This window comes from Xiphophorus couchianus, chromosome 18, assembly GCF_001444195.1.
Source record: "Xiphophorus couchianus chromosome 18, X_couchianus-1.0, whole genome shotgun sequence".
NCBI lineage: Eukaryota > Metazoa > Chordata > Actinopteri > Cyprinodontiformes > Poeciliidae > Xiphophorus > Xiphophorus couchianus.
The window spans coordinates 18,592,389-18,608,971 of NC_040245.1; the positions used below are offsets into that span (position 1 = coordinate 18,592,389).

The 16,583-nt window shown below is 38.4% G+C and overlaps 1 long non-coding RNA gene across 1 annotated transcript; it reads left to right on the forward strand.

Moving 5' to 3' along the window:
- The first annotated feature begins 3,855 nt into the window (after positions 1-3,855).
- LOC114161910 (uncharacterized) lies at positions 3,856-16,583 on the forward strand. Its single transcript, XR_003599102.1, has 2 exons — positions 3,856-5,517; positions 11,328-16,583. It is a non-coding gene; the product is annotated as an uncharacterized LOC114161910 (long non-coding RNA).

Genomic DNA, 16,583 nt, shown 5'->3' on the forward strand with positions numbered 1-16,583 from the left:
ATGATTTTCAATTTTGATAAAATAAAATATCAGACCAAAAAAGAAATTGAATTAAAAAGAATTAAACAAAATTTGACCTTATATAAAACAAAATGTATGTATATTTTTGCTATCATTATATAGCATAACAATATGAAACTGATTACTTAAAACCGTTTTTAAGAAAGTCATATAAATTTACATTTCATCTTGTATTTCATTTTTACTTATATTGAATATATTATTTGTTTTCTGTACATCATGTTCCTGTCGCCCAATAATTTCCCAGACTCTGGGATTAAGAAAGTACACTTTATGTAATCTTATTTTAAAGTTAAAATACTATTTTGGATTTTATATATTTGCACATCCAAATCCAGAGGTGTCAGTTCCTCATCCCTCATGAACCTCACAGCAAATCACTGTCTATGTCTCACTATTTAGCAGCATGTTTTCAACTAGAAGGATAAGTGGGCCAAGTGTCAATTCTTAAATAAAAAGAAATGAAGTATAGTCAAATGCATAGATTAGAAAGGAAATGAACATAAAGTTCAAGGAAAAGAGTTTAAAAACCCAAAGAAGAAATACAAGCAATAGCACAGGCTTTTAGATTGTGACATTTAGACAGACAGAATATATTTAGATAATATGAAAATTTGCTTAACAAACTTCCTGTTCTAACAACAACAAAAAAAATCCAATTATGAGGCAGCAAAATATTATACTAATTATCATTTAATTAGATTCTGACTCATTCTTTTGTTCCTGGTCGGGGCCATAGCCTACAACAGGTAAACAAACTCCTGATAGGAGAAATGAAGCTAGCTAGCTGAAAAAGGAGTTATGAACACATTTTTTACAGCTTGGTGTCATGGTGCTGCAAGCTCCCGGGCTGAGTTCTACTGTATATGTTCACTCATACATTAATAATGTGCTTTCAAGGTTAAGACAAGCTAAAACAAATTGCTCAACAGAGAGGGAGATTTGATTCATCACCCTTTCCACCTCTTAAAACCAAGTACTATACTTTTGTAAGTTATTTTTAGCAAATCCCAAAACAGCATTTTCAGAAAAAGCACCAAACTTTTTGATTGTGTCACCCTAAGTTTAAAAGAATATATTTAGATTAGCACAGATCACATTAAGATCTGAAGAGATTGTTCTAACTAAAGTAAAAATAAAACTGCCTACTTTAGGCTATTTGTATGTAGAAAGGCAGCTTACTTTCTGGCTTTTGAGTTGACCCAAGCTCTTATAAAAATCAATTAAAGATTGGGCTCACTAGCCAGAGGCAGCCATTGTGTAGCTAAAATTGGTTTCTCAACTTTTATTTGAAGAAAAGCAGAAGGATATATTGATTTCATTTTCCAATAAAGTAAGAAAACTCCTTATATAATGTTATCTCTCACAAAATGCCCAGATTGTTTTATGTGCTTAATAAACTGCATATGTTTTCAGTTGCTGAAAGCAAAATCTATGGGGAAATGTTGCCTGGATGGCTACAGGTTACTCAATTATCTTGTCATTAAAACGTTATTAAGGGGCATAAATGTGTGTATGATAACAATTTAGAGGAAGATGTGAAGACTATAGTTGTATTGGCTATACGTACATCTCACTTGTACCTGTCTGAACATTTTGAGATGTGGCAGTAGTTCTTAAGGAGTGTTAAGGAGCACATTTATTTAATGTTGTTAATACTGTTAATTTTGACAATATAATGAGATTGATATGTGCGTGCATATTAATATGAGCAAACAGTAATGTGTCCATCATAGGTTCAAAACTTAAAATATGATATTTATGTTTTTTACAGTGGTCTTGTATGAATACATCAGATTTCACCACATGTCACTCCTACTCTCATGCGAAGGATACATACAGGCCACACTGGGCTGGCCGGGCTCCGAATAAATTACTAAGCTACTGACGCCTCATTTAATGTCAAAATATACTTGGAAGTCTGAATAAATGTTTGGGAAACAAGAAGCCCAAGTACCCAAAGTACCACACTGAAATGCTTCAACCAGCGTCAAATTTCTCTGTACTAGAGGACAATTTTGCTCCACCATGAGACCCATTCAACCTGAAATGAGATTTGCAAATATGTTGTGACCAAGCCATGTTGTAATTATCAGCTTTCGATCAAACCTGGGAGGCCACAGAAAGTGTTTGATAAAAACTGGGAAACTGTGAGCTTTGTTGTCTTAATCTATATGTGAACAAAAAGTTACAGGAAACCCTGGAAATTCACAGGATTTACAATGTCCTTTTTCAAAACATCTATAAAATTGATTCCTGCTGTCATATGAACATTATCAAAATATATTTCTATTACATATTCCATTCAAATTCAGTGGGGAACAAAAGTCTGAGCACATGAGGCTGTGTCATAGATATTGCTCAGGTATGTATGCATCACAAAACCCTTGCTTCACTTGTCAGGTTGTTCAACTTGATGAAGACATGCATGCATATGAGAGGACATGCATGTGTTTATATGTGTTTTATTCATAAGGCAGAGTAATGCTGTTCCACATGTCCATAGAGCTCTCCTCTCCCCAAGTCTGTCCACTGTGTTCTCGAAGCTTCCCTCAGAGAGGGGGGATGTAACAGCAAGCGTAGGATGGAGGACTAGATGAGAGGGAGGTGGAGAGGAACTGATGGAATATGGGGAGGAGGGGGTGGAGACAAGAGATAGGAAGGGTGAACATATGAGATGTGGAGACAGAGGTACAGGCAGAGGAGGACAAATATAGAGAGAAGCATGGAGGGAAAAGAAGGGAGGGAAATGAGAGCGATGGAGAGGAGGTGGAGAGAGGGAAGAGAGATGCTGCTTTTCAACGATACAGCGCTGGCAGCGAAGGCTGCAGCAGCAAACAGAGAGCGATGAAAGAGCAAGAAATTAAAAAAGGAGGAGCAGTATGCTGTCAAAGAGCGGACAGTGGTTCCATACAGGTAAAACATCAACCAGCAAGCAACAAACCACTCACTGAGGATCTTTCCTATAGTTACAGTATCAATGAATATAATGTCAGAGGGGGCTCTTCTGAATAGGTGAAAGAAAAATTTCCTAGTTGAGGGGCAACCCACCAGCCAACTCATGCATATGCGTTTGTTTCCATCCTCTCATTTGGTTATGTGCCTCTGTCAACAAGCTCTCTCATCTCCTCATTACCCTGCAAACTCCCATGTTCCCTTAACTCTCCATCCATCCACAATCTGGTCTCCTTTCCACCCACACAAAATATCCCTCCTCCTCCACTCTTTTCCTCATCTCCTTCCTCCTCCCCCTCCTCATCCTCCCCTTTCCTCTCTCCGTTTGTATCTCCTTTGCTGTCACTTCCACACTTCCTGAGGGCATTTTGATTTTTCATGCACATGCTTCTTCCCCGGTTCTTCTGTTTTCTCTTCAGAGCACCTCTCCGTTATTTTGTTGTGTATTCAGGCAACATTTTCTGTATTGTATTTTTTTCCCCCCTGACAGCCACTTGAAGAACCAACAGCAAGCTTTAAACAGGTAGGGAGGGAAAACAAAGCCATAGCTGCACCAGAGGCTACATAACACACACACACCCACCCACACAAGACATTTGTTCAGCAAGAGATGAATTCAAAGTAAGACAATTAGCAAAATCGTGGACAAAACAACATCACAAATGTTCAGTCAAACTCCTGTGTCTCCTGGCTTACAATATTTGTATTTTGTCTGTCCAGAGGCAACCCTTGGCTGAATGATGCAAACACGTTCCTCTGGTGTCAAGGATGGAAAGACATGCTGAATGAATCCTGATGGGTTCTTAGAGAGATGAGGCACCACCATAAAAAAAAGACAAAAAAGGAGGGTAGGGGTGTGATAGTGGTGGTAGGGGGGGCATTGCAAGCTTCTGGAAGGAAAAGGGAGGAGAGAGTGAGCTGTATGACTCAGAGCTCAGCAGCGAGGAGACACTGTATTCTGCATGCAAGAGGAGCAGCAGAGGCAGTGCTAAAGGATCGCTAAGGAGGAATATGGAGCAAACACAGAAGGGGCTGGAGCAGAAGTAAGCTGTCACCGGACAGGCAAAGGACAGCTTGAGGATGGAGCCTGCTGTGCTGGCGGGCAGCGAGAAATAGGCCAAGTGAATCAGTTTGCTGGAGGGTGAGTTTAGGAACTTAAGTGTTTAGTATGACTGAAGCTGGCTGAGGGAAGGTTGAGTGAAGGTTTGCAGCAAGGACTGTGGAAAGGGAGCTTCAAAGGTCAAGAGGGCTGTGTTAATTAACAATTTCTTCATTTCCCACTGGAGAAGTCCAGAGTCACTATCTCCCAGCTTGAGGGAGAAGGCAAACCGGAGGTCTGCAAATGAGAGAGAAAGTTTTTTTCCACTTGTCCATAGACACAGGAGACAAAGGTAGAGAAAAAGTGACATAAGCCACACCAAACTTAATGATTTCAATAAGAATACAGAAAGAGTTGAAAAAAGGAGGGTTAATCATCATGAAGACTGGAAATCTCAACTGTGATACAAATACGTCATAAGGTGTTAAACATTTTTGACAAGCCAATCTGGAAAGAACTTGTGCAACTGCTTTTTTTTATTCTACTGGATTTTTAAAGCTCAGACAACCTGCGTCACACGATGGTCATAAAGAATGCTGCTGCCTAACATTGGCACAAGTTCCCGACAAAGTAGCCAGAGTTGGCTTCTTGGAGGACATTTGGCCAGCTATGAAACCCCTTGTAGACACTGGAATGACTAAAAGAAAAGCTGGATGTTGACGTGGAACAGCAAAATTGAAAGGACGAATCCATTTCCATGAAACAATGTGATCACCGTCCTCTTTTCTTTGAGGATAATAGAGATGAACATGCTGGACTGAAATGCTACTCTGAATCTCTGTCAGGTGAGATTAACTGATGTCCCTGAGGCTTATGTTATAATTATATTGTCCTGGACTGATTGGAGCAATTCCTGATCTCAGAAAATGGCCTCATTACAGAGATTTGGCAAGTGGAGGACCTCTTGAGCACACACGCGAGGAGATTCTTTAATCAGCCGTGGTGCAAAGGATCGTTGGACGGGTGGTGAACTTGTGCTCTTTGCTTTTGTCTCTAAGGCAGTTAATGCCACCAGGGTGTTAAGTTAGAAACTGCCTAGTCTCTGACTAGAATCACTTGCATCTCAAGGCGATTACGCAGGACGACACAGTGCCACGCTCTCCGTTCAGCTATGGACAAACCAGCTGTGTGGTAATGCGGGGCAGCCGTTATGGATTAACTGTTTCCTTTGCACATATGTGGGTGTGACTATTGATTAGTGTGTGTTCACACTGAGCTTTGAAGACGATTGTGTGAGCATTTGCATGGATTCTCCTCACCAGTGACAGACCTGGACCAGAACAGCAGAGGGTGGAAGGGAGAAAGGGAGGCGAAGAAAAAGGAGAAGGAGCAAGCGGAGGTGACAGAAACACAATGGACGAAGAGGGGGGAACCACAACGAAAATGCTCAGATAAAGAGAAGAAACAAAGGTCTGCTGGTTGCCACCCTGGTGCGATGTGTGGTGAGTACACATCACTCCCTTTATGCCACACTTTCATATCAGAGTCCTTGCATAGGTGTCAGTGAGTCATTTTTTCTCAGGTCCAATACAGACGACAGAGCTCAGGGGGTTTATTGGATGAAGGTCATGTAATACTGTAGAAACCTCAGGATGTCAAGGTCTGGTGTGTGACACTTTATTCTTCCACACTGTGATTCAAACTGTTTAATCTAGGTCACATGATGGTGGTGTCCATGGGTCACATGACACTCCTGCCTGGGAGCAAAATGAAGACCAAACATTAGAAAGTCAGAGTGGGAGGATTCCTGAAGGTGTTCACTAATTAATGAAGGGATACGTAGCAAGATGACTGCAATTCCCTAAAATTTCAGGTTTTGACACAAAGTTGTACTCTCCCCTTTCTCAGTCTATCATGAAATCACTCAATCTTACACGAGACACATTTTCCACCCTTTATTGCCCCTTTCCAAGTCATGGGCTCACATGGAACAAGCAGAGCTGTGGCTGAAGAGAAGTGACAGTTGCTTGACGGCCGCTGGCTCTAAATGCTCGTAGAGCAGGCCAGCCGAGCTCGTAATGAGACTGTGGAACATTCTAGTGTCACAAGGATCCCGCACCCACGCCATATCTAAATCAGTGGAGTGTGTGTATGTGAGCTTCTGGAAGGGGGGCGGAAAAGCTGGTGCCTCTCTGCTAAAGATGCTGAAGGTTACTGCATCTTAGAAGTGTCTTGAAGCAGCTTGTTCTGTGCTTTTGTCTCTCAGTGATCTCTGTGAAGACTCCACTCTATTGTCGAGACTTTCTGTAAAGTCAATAGCAGCAGCAATCAATGACTCCAGACAGTACGTCCTCTCCCGGATCACTGCCTGATGAGCAGCTTAATAATACAGCCCAGATAGACTGTTTATGTTTGACCTTCTCATTCTGTCGTCTGGCAGAGCAATAGTGGCACTGTGTACCTTGGAACGTGGCCAGGGTTAAAGAGGTCACGGGTCTTGATTGAAAAAGTCGAACAGTGAGGTTGGACATACATTCCCCTGCAAAAGAATTCACACTCTGAACTTTTTCGTCTTTACATTTTTTGAAGTTACAACCACAAACTTCTGTATGTTTCATTAGAATTTGATGTGACACACCAACACAAAGTAGAGCAAAATGTTTTTCTGGAATTACAGTGTAAAAGGTGTACATTTGTAAGGTAAATTCAGATTTGTCTTCATTTGCTGATATGTTTAGTCATTGTTTGTGTTCCTTTTTATTTAACCAGATGTGCAGATGTGGAGCTACTTGTGCAAGTAGAAATCTAGGCGATGGGCAAGTCTGAAACCATTTTACAGAGCAAACATGTTTTACAAAGTTTTCTTTTACATTCAGAAATTCAGACTTTAAAGCCCAAACAGTACTCTGCAAGAATAGAGATTTCTTTGCTCTCTTTGAGCTAAACAAAGGAACAAAATTGTTATGTCAGCTCTTGTTTGAGAATTCTTTCAGCTTGTTCTGATGTATATCCTGTGTGGTGTCCAAGACTTATGAAGTGAGTCTGCTGCAGTGGGGAAGGTAACCTGGTCGGTAAGATCTTAGCTCTCATTATTACAATCTCATGTAACCAAAACAAATTGTTCTCTTCCTGAGGAGTGTGTACAGGGCACTAGAAAAGGTGTACTCCAATAATTTCTTTAAATATTTCCACAATGTTTTTGTAACAAAAATGTTGTACATATAACATACCCAACATGCTATGAAAGGCTGCAGCTGGGAAAAGGTCTTATGGCGGGACATGGCACACATTTTAATAAAACTCCCTGTAGTTTCAATAATCTAGAGGAAGGGATATGAAGGACACTTAATCATTTTCTTGATAAACAATATTCTCTCGCTCTCAAGTCCTCTAATTCTATACTTGAGCCTTTCACTGTGATAACAACAACTAGTTCTTTGGGATATGTCTCTACCAGTTTAGTTCATCTGAGGACAAAAGCTTCTGCCCATCATTCCTTGTTAAAGAGCTTAACCTGACACAGAATGAAGAATGTCTGCTTTTAAGTCTCACTACTGATTCGCAAATGGATTTAGGTCTGTACTTTGTGCCACTCATAAATATTGAACTAATGCTTTTCATTGGAGTTCTGGATGAATGAGGTGGTTGTCCTAATGGGACGTGAACCTCTGTCTCAGACACAAGTCTTTTGCAGGTTTTAACTTAGATTTTGGTATCTGGTTATTTAACTCCCACTAACTTTCCATTGACTCTAACTAGTTTACACAAAAACATTCCCAATGGATAATGCTGTAACCACCATGTTTCACAGGGATGGTGTATCCCAGATGATGTGCCTTGTTAGCCGTCTGCCACACAGCTTTCTACATGTTGGCCAAAACTTTCCATTAAATCTCCAAATAGAACTTCCTTCAAAATGTGTGTCTGATTTATTCTTTTTCTCTCAGAGATTGTGTCGATGCATATGGTACCCCAGGCCTTTTATGAATACTCTAGCAATGACAGCTTTTAGGAACGGTTTCCTGCTGCAGGCAAAACTAACTTTTAGGACGAATCTCTACAAATCTGCCTGTGTGTTCCCCAATAGCAGTGCTCCTTAAAATGTTTGATTTGCTTTCAAAGCACTTTAAAAACTTGAAAAACAAAATATCAAAAATAGGAAACTTTTATTAAATATTAACAAGACTGCAATTTATGGTTCAGTTAAATTCTCAGAGAAATCCCAAACTCCCAACCAAAAAAGCATGTTTCTGCAGAAACATATTCAAGACCATGGAGTTTTTTTTGCCCCAAGGCAAACGTTTTATGCCTTGCTTACTGTACTACTGCAGATTTGAATTATATTCCGAGTAGATCCATAAACTCATAACTATGTATGCCATCACTAATAATACATAAAGCAAACTGTTTTATTTATGAAGGGTGCTGAGATCACTTCATAACTTTAGATGACTGATTGCACCTGCAAAAAAGTGACAAAAAAAACTCCCTGATGTCGTAACTATGAGCATAAATTAAACAATAATATTGTAATATTAGATATGCATTTGACAAGCTGTGAGATTTACATTCATGATGGTTTGTTGCTTCCCATGTGACTTCTCTCTTACAGTTCCGGTAGCACACATTGCAAATAGATGATGTTCATAGAAATCATATTGGGTATAATGTGATCTGACAGGAAGAAGAGGCAGAGTGGCTATCTGCTCCAACCATGATGAATAATATGCATGAGTTTCATGGGGCAGAATGCTTGCCTTTGCATAGTCAGTGGGGAAGCTAATGAGGAATTCCCCTGTTTCTACTGCTCTGCACAGTAACTACTCTCCTTGTTTAATTCAAAACCGGCTAAGCATACTCCCAGTTTGTCATAAATATTCAAAATTATGCAGGACTAAGTCCTAACAAGCAATGTTGCTTAAACCTTGTCATTATTTCTGAAGAAAAATAAATAAATAAAATTAAAAAGATGCTGAACCAACTTAGAGCACAATCTGTTAGTAGTCATACTGGAAGAGTAAAACAAAAAGCATATCCAATAACTGCTTACAAATGCTACAAACATAGCCACTTCCTGTTTGATGGTGAAAGATTAATGAAGACGTCCTGTGGTGTTTTGTAAATGCCGTTTAAAATTATAGACATATAGGTTGATATTTATACAGACTGCCATGGAGGTTCATTCACCACAGGAATCTGTTTAAAAAAATGTCTTGCATTTTTTGCTCTACAGTAGATTTTTAATAGTTAAAAAATAAAAGGGAAATAGGCTGGAGCAGAATTATAACATCTGACTGCTCCTAATTACAGTAATGAAGACGAGTCGTAGAGGCTTGACTATACGGGTTGTCTTGAAATATTAATTAGAACTGACTTAACGCTTGAGTTGCTGCAATTCATTATGATGTGTTTCTGAAAAGAAAGGAGAGGGGGAGAGAGTAGGAGAGGAGAGACAGTGTGTTGGTCCAATATCTTGATGCATATTTGATGCAGCAGTGGTCCAGTGTTGAAGCCTGTGCCCGGAGGGGAGTGTAGAAGTCAAGATACATGTATGGCGTACAGTCTGTATATGTCCAAAAATCTATGTATTCTCAAGAATATGAAGAAATCTTTACACAAGAAGGACTTAACTAAAGCAAAAACAACTGATTTTTAAAAAAACAGCAGGTGAAGGTGATTAAAGGACATAATTTTGAAAATAACTTTGACAAGCGATTTCATCCAAGCAAACTTTGACGCAGAAGGTGTCATGTTAGGCTAAAGTTTGAAAAGGACCCAAACACACAGACTGACTGTGGCAAAATTGACTATTGTATTATTGAAATGACTTTCAGATGGGGACCCACAAAAGGACCAGAGCAGGGAAAAGGCAAAAACAGACAGTTTATGTCATGGAAGAAACCAGTAGGAAATGACAAAACATGAGGGGCTTAAATACTGGGGAGTTTGATTACAGACAAAAGACAGGTGGTTGATTGGGAACAGTGCAGCTGTGAGAGAAACACTGTGGGAAGATTGATAATAAAGCACACAGGGACTAAAAGGATGTAGAACGAAACTCCAGTCCTCAAGAGCCGGTCTCTTGAGGACAACCTTTAGGTGTCTCTTTGCTTCAGGACACCTGGCTCCAATATTAGCTCATTAGCAGAGCTCTGTAGAGCTTGACCACATGCTAGTGATGCAGTTTAGCCATTTAATTCAAGCGTGTAGAACAAGGGGGGGAAAAAAATCTAAAAGTTGCAGGACTCTGGTCTCAAGGACTGCAATTTGAGATCACTGATCTAGAACTAAAAGGGAAAAAGCCTGACAAATAATTCAGGACAATGTTTCCCAATGCTGGTCCTTGAGGCACACTGCCCTGCGCGTTTTACATGTTTCCTTGCTTTATGGCAGATTAACAAGTAATTGCTGAACTGCAATCATCTGAATCAGGTGGCAGTAATGCTGGTTAACATTTTTTGCCAACCGCCAATAAAAAGAAGAAGAAGAAGAACATGCAGGGCACCTTGAGGACCAGGGTGGGGAAACAGAGATTCATTTAATACAATTCCAAATAAGGCCATAACATAAAATGTGGAAAAAAGTGAAATGCTGTGAATACTTTCCAGATTCACTATAACTTACAGGTGAAAAACGGTGGGACTAACATTTAGCCGTTATTTTTGTTTTTTGCAGGCTGGTTAATGAAGCATAATGAGAATGAATAAGACTTTGTAAACTGCAGGGAGTGATCAGATTTCTTTGTGTCAAAAAATGAGGGAGCAAGTTTGCACCCTCACTTTGCTACTCCACTTGCTCCATTGTTCAGGCGTCTATGATCTCATCTGCAGGGCAGCGACATGAACAGAACCTTCAAGAACTTATTTAGAGTGCAATACTTCAGCGTTTTTTTTAAATGACATGCACTTTTTAAGAAACTTTAATATGAAGTATTTAAAATTTCTTTGACAAAACTATGCTCTATTTGTAAGAGAAGTTGAAGGGTTAAAAATATTGAATGAAAACAACAGAATTCAGTGGTTATGGAGGCTTTTAAAGGCCTGACAACCTGAGAGAAGTATGACAAGAAGAAATGTTTATTTAATCTTTTTATTTTTTCCAGATCAGAAGTCAGCCGGACATGTTTGTTAATGAAAGTCACTCTTTCTCAGAAATATTTAACCTAAGTTCTCTTTCTCTCTCTTCTGAATCAATTTGCTTTCCTTTACTTCATCTATATCCTCCTCTCCTTTCTTTGCCACCTCCTACATATTTCTTTTTTTTTTACCAACCCCACTCCCACCCACAACCATCATCCGACTGTCCCCAACAGGCACTGTGCCCTCTGGTGGTGGGGTTCTGTGATGGTAACCATGATACCCGGCAGCCACTATGTCTGCAGCGCTCACACCAGAGAGGATGACTCAACTAATGACCGCGAAGAGCGAATTTTAGCTGTGCTGGGCATCATTGGAACCATCCTAAATCTGTTAGTGGTTATATTCGTCTACATCTACACCTCCGTCACCTGAGGCTTCCCACAGGACCTCAACGAAAGATGCTGGTGCCAAAGCCTCCTCCTGCCACTGCATCCCTGCCTCTGGAAGTAGTCATACTTTTAGAGGGTTGCTTCACTGGCTGTTGACATGCAAAGTTTAGACATCTGCAGGAACACTAACTCCACTACAGCATGTAGGGCAACTATGTGGTGTTAAACCAAAACTGTGTTTTCACATTTTATAAATATTCACATCTCTAATATTCTAATAATCAAGACTAATTAAGAAAAAACAGGTTTTTGATTTCAGAGATTTTTGTTCTGAAATCTGACTGTGAGGCCTAATCTTTGCTGTGGAAATGCTAAGATTTGCGCTTTTTTGTTTGTTTATTTTTTGAAAGAGTTGAGATCATCACTGCCAATAGAACTGCCAGCCAATGTTACAATTGAGCAACAGGAGAGCTTTGAGCTAACGTGAGAAAATTAGAAAATGACACCATTACTTTTGACCAAAATCTAAACCTTTGCCAAAATCTAAATGCTTTGAGTCAAATAGCACCTAAACATTTCCTCAAACTGTACATTTGTGTAATTTAAAAAAAGCATAGCCATTCCAAAATATCCATTCCTTTTCATTTGGAGGAGCTCAAAAAGATAGTTTTACATGGAACTGACGTGTCCGCACCCGAGCACACCTGAGGAGAGATTCCTGGCTGTGCTGGGAGTTATTGGGATTGTCTTAAACTTGCTACTGCTTATCTTTGTGTATATTTACACCTCCATTTGATGGAGCTTTGTAAATACATATTTCAAGTCGTCTTCTTATGGTGGGTTCTGAGATTACTTGCACATCTTCAAATCATTAAAATTTTCATATTGCAACCACAATTGTAAATTTTAAAAAATAGCTTGGTTCATAAGTAACATCAGGTGAATTTTAAGTGGACTTGAGCTAATATGAAAGTGTTGGATATTTTAATGAAACAGCAATGACATACAGAGTGCAAGTAAAGGAGCTATTTTTAGAAGTTAGACACTTTCTTTGTTTGGACTTCTCTGTGTCAACCTATTCTCTACAGTTTGTATTTTTATCATCCAGAACTTCATGTATGATCAGTAAACTGTTTACCTATGTTTGCATTGCCTAAGTGAAATATTTTTTCACAAAATTGGATCAAAATTGGAGAAAACGCTAGTTTTCTATTTTTTCTACAGGCTTACTGACACTGAAATCAGACAAAAAATAAAAAAATAAAAAAGGAACAAAATACTGTTGGTGATTTGATCCATGCAGAAAACCTGCATATCATTGAAGATCACTCTGCTAATGTTGGGTGCCACAGAGTGATGGGTATTTTTATGCTGTCATGTTTCTTTGATTGGATTAGAAAACCAGACATGGAGGAGCAGCATCGGAGAGAGCAGGCCCTGAACTTGAAGCAAAGCCACTTGGATTTAGACGACAGAGTGTTTTGGCTGACCTCAAACAGCTACTATAGCAAAGTCGAAGAGGAGCGGCAGGCAACGTCTGAAAAAGGAGGACAGAAAAATGCTGTAAAGGAGTCCACTGTTTGTTGCAAAACTAACGAGGGGGTTAAGAACCCGTTTCACTATGCTGGAGCGACATACCTAAACAGATGTGAGTTTAGTTTTAAGCAGCGCATATCTAATGTTGAAGTAGACCTAAACACAGCTGACAGGAAAGCAACACAGACCGGGCTGAATATACACTTCATCCTGGTCGTTCTTTTCTCCACTGACAAACTAATACCTGAGAAGACATAATAACTCATCCTTCCCTGCTGCTACTTTACAAACTGTTGTTAAGGAAACAGATACACACAAAAAAACAACTGCCCATGTGTCTATGTGCAATTTAACATGTTGGCTCATGTGAAAAAGTGTTAAGATTTTTGAGTAATTCTGTTAAATTGTTGTCACGCAGTGTAGTGTCTCTCTTCAATTTCTCCTTTGAGTTTCTTTGGTTTACAAATCCAGAGGCCAGAATCCCAGCGTTGAACGATGTTTGAACTGAAAGTGACAACAATATATTTTTATAAGGTGTTGAAGGTTCAAATGGGAACACCATCAACAAAGAACATTACAAATATTCATGTGAATGTTTAACATAATACGTTTAGTTGTTTAACTTTAGTCCAAAAAACCTAATGCATCTATTTTATACATTTGAATTTTCATAATATTCAGAGGTAAATTTCAAAAGATCTCTTCCACATTTGCAAAGTCTGGAAGATCCTCATAGATATACTGCCTGTGCCTCATTTGGATTTACTTCTATGAACATGCGGTTGGTTGATTACTTGTATAATTACTGCTGCTCTGTTCAATGTTAAATTTGCAGCAACAGAGTAACAAACATAAATGTCAGAAAAACTAAATTTTTCATTTCCCTCTTAAGCTTTTAAGGCTGAACAATGCCTAAAAATCCTGAAATCATGCAGTTAGATCTTTACATAATAATCAACCTGAATGCCCAATTAATTTAGGGCTTTCACTGATTTTTATTTGAACAGTTATTTAACCAACCTGTAATCTCACATGCAATTTTAGTGATTTTTAAAAGTTTGGGTGCACATACACTAGATTTAATTCATAAATGTACCTCAGTAATACGTCTGGCTGTGGCCTCTGGCATAATTTATGTCAATAGTTGTTCATGAGGAAATCAGGAACAAACAAGGCGTATGCCAATCATGAAAAATGTTACAGTATGCGAGTAACTCTAGATAGTGAAGTGTGGTAATGCTCTAAGATGAAGTGCTGAGCAAGAAAGAGGCCTCGTCTGCAAAATACCTTAAAGCATGAAAGCAATTTGCATCTGCCCAGATGGATGAGCCAGAGGCCTAATAGAGAAAAACTTGAGAGACTAAAGGTATAGAATGACAAAGAGTGTTTCAAACCCCCTAAAACAATGTACCACATCTTAAGTTTCAAAACGACAGCCTTGTAGGGTCGGTGTAGCTGACAGTGGTACTAATGCATTCTTTGATTTTAGCTCAAATCTTCAAAAAGATGATTGAAACTCTGACACGGGATGACAGTCCCAAATGCACAATCAGAACGTTCTTTATTGTTATAGCCAGCCAACATTAACCGTTTTGAACGCTGTTAAGAGTTGGTGAATTCCTAGTTTAAAAGAAAACTAGGAAGGAAAACAATTTATTCAAATTCTTTTTCAAAGTTAAATGCTCCAATAACCAGAATTATGGCAGACGTTTGTTTCAGAATACAAAAAACAAATGTTATTGCTCTGCAACATACTACTGGACATTTATCCAAATATTAGTGTGGGTGTATGAAGAAACATTTAAACTTCTATGTATAATTTTAACTCAAAGTGGATTATTGAACATCAATGCAAAAGTCAGACTTGAGCTGCTAATACTTTGAAAAAATTGTTCCCTATTGAAATAACAAACAGAAAATTATATTCCAGGAAAATCAGCAAAATTAGCATAACACTCATGCTGATGATGTGGATATAAACTGCTGATGAGGAAACTAAAAATCATAACGCTTTGAAATCAGTCCTTTGAAATGATACGTATAGATATGTTTATGTTGAGATTGCTTTTTAATATGGATTCAATTTTTGTATATTAGGATAACCTTGGCTAAACCGATTCACACTGAGATTACCAGTTTTGTTTGGTCAATATACTGCCTTTAAAAATAAGCTAAACGTTCTCCACTCACTATTGTTTCAGATCGATTAGACCATCAGTACAACTTTGATGAGCTTGTCATCTTTTTAGATCACTTTGTAAGAAAGCTCTTCCTTTCGAAATGACAACATAACCTATTCATGCGTAGGAACAACATGCTTCCAAAAATATTTACGCTTCCGATAATTAGCATAAAGCAAATAAAATAAAGGATCTTCCAATAGACTTCAAAAACAAGGTCTGATTCGTTTTTATAACAATATTGATGTTTCACCTTGAGCACTTTGAACTTTCAGTTCTTGAATTATCAAAAGATATGGAAAATTCAGCTTAAAACTAACATACAGTATGTAACAAAGTAAAGCACTTCACTCTAAAAAATTATGTAGCAAAAAAGAATCGTTGCACCTAATATTGCATAAATATCTGCATATTGATCACTTTTAAAAGCTGATTTATTACCATGGCTGCGTCCAAGCTGTATCAAAATGCAGTTCAAGTTTTCCCTGGGGACCAGTTTCAATGTGTGCTCTGTGGACCAATAAGAGGAGAGAGCCCTGAGGGTGAATCCTGACCATCTGCTGCCCAAATAGACAGACACCATGTGAACGCAGACACCCACACGCACACACAGCATGGGTTTCTTTTTTTTTATCAACTAAAATCCTCACTTGTCACTATTTTTTTTTTACTATGCATGAAACCTTTTTCTCATGTACCTGTATTTTACCAGAAAACCTAGAAAGAAGTCTAAAAGTAAAAAGGATGTAACCAAACTAAGCAAGCCTTCTCTTGATGCATGACACGATTTTCATTTTCAAAACATTTTGACACTGACTGCACGAGGGAATTTAGACAACCAAGTTGTATAATATTCATTAATGCTGAAATCTGGCAAAAACAAGTGCCTGGTGGGAAAAATTTGGCCATAATAGATTCCTTTTAAAAGTAAATACTATTTTCTGCATTCAGCCTCACATCTCCACCCAGAGGAAAAGCCTTGATATGCATGACAATTTCTGTCATCTTGTCATTTTTCATTTAAATGCAAACTATGTTATTAGTTTATCAGAAATGGACAAATAATGAAAGGTAGATGATATTATCCATTTGCCAAAGTTTTATATAAGAATCCGATTTTTAAAGTGTTTTTCTGGTAGATGAAAGATGTCTGCAATAACTACCGGATTGTTTACGTTTGCCTTCGTGAGCAAGTGATAAAAACTAATTTATTTGCAAAAAGGAGAATTTATCAGATGACTTGACAACATGCCGCTGTTTTTTGACTAAGCTGACAAAGAACAAATGTTTTGAGATTTGATGTACTTTCATATGTAAAGGTGTAAATATCTACATGTATAGTTACAGAGATGTCCATAAAAATAAAAATTATTCTGTCAAAACA